The sequence below is a fragment of the Paraphaeosphaeria sporulosa genome (genome assembly GCF_001642045.1).
Source record: "Paraphaeosphaeria sporulosa strain AP3s5-JAC2a unplaced genomic scaffold CC84scaffold_5, whole genome shotgun sequence".
Taxonomy (NCBI): domain Eukaryota; kingdom Fungi; phylum Ascomycota; class Dothideomycetes; order Pleosporales; family Didymosphaeriaceae; genus Paraphaeosphaeria; species Paraphaeosphaeria sporulosa.
Window position 1 is genome coordinate 11,624 of NW_017253364.1, and position 1,213 is coordinate 12,836.

Consider the following 1,213-nt stretch of genomic DNA (forward strand, 5'->3'; position numbering starts at 1 on the left):
AACTAGTTAACTACTACCATAATGTTCGTGTATCCCTTAGACTCTAGTAGGTCTATTATAAAGTCTATAGAGATGTGTTACCAACGTCGTTCCGTAATAGGTAGAGGCTTTAATAGACCATGGTATTTATCTCTAGACGACTTTGCCTTATAGTAGGTATGGTAGTAGGCCACATATTACTTAACCGTCTTAAACATCTTAGGCTAATAGTATTCCTACTATAGGATCTCTAGCGTCTTACCTCTACCCAGGTGGCCGCCTATAGGTAAGTCATAGACGTGGCGTAGAAGCTTAATCTTAAGTTTATTATAATTAGGTATTATTATATAATCGCGATAGTATACGCAATCATTTCTAATCTTATATTTACTAAGTGTCACTCTCTTTAACTTATGGGCTCCACTTTGTAGGAGCTATAGCGTCTCGGTAATTAGCTCATTATTTAGGTATTTATCATCTATGATCTATATAATCGTCCTGTCCGTGATTAATAGCCATAGATCTATAGTAGGCTTAAATAGCTTAGGGCGTAATAGCGTCTAATTACGAGCTACCCATGCTTCTTTCTATACTAAAATGTCCTATAATCGTCTCGTGAGCACGTCTGGCTTCTCGCCTTACTTACCAGGGCGATAGGTGATTATAAATTAAAATCGTAATAAGTACTCTAACTAGTAAGCTTGTCTATGGCTTAGCTACTTGGTTATTATAAAGTACTATAGGTTCTTATAATTACTAAGCACCTTAATAAGAAAGGCAGCACCTTCTAGTTTAGGCCTCTATTATTCGAAATAGCGTACAATCACTAGTAGCTCCTTATTATATATCTCATAGTTACCTTTAGTAGGGTTCATTCTCCTAGAGTAGTAGGCGACTAGTCACAGCTCTCTATCCTTATCTTTCTAGGATAGTACTCTAGCCGTTACGTAGTTAGAGGCGTTAGCCTCTACCATAATAGGTAGCTCTAGGTTAAAGTGGTGGAGTATAGGAGCGCTTATAAAGGTAGCCTTTAGCTAATTAAATATATCTTAGTAGGCGCTACTAAAGTGGAATACTTAATCCTTCTTCGTAAGGTTCACTAGTGGTAAAGCTAATCTTAAGAAATCTAGTATAAATCGACGATAGAAGTTTATAAAGCCTAGGAAGGCTCTTATATCCTTTACATTCCTTAGATATTCCTAGTCTTATATCGCCTCTACCTTCTTAGGATCTA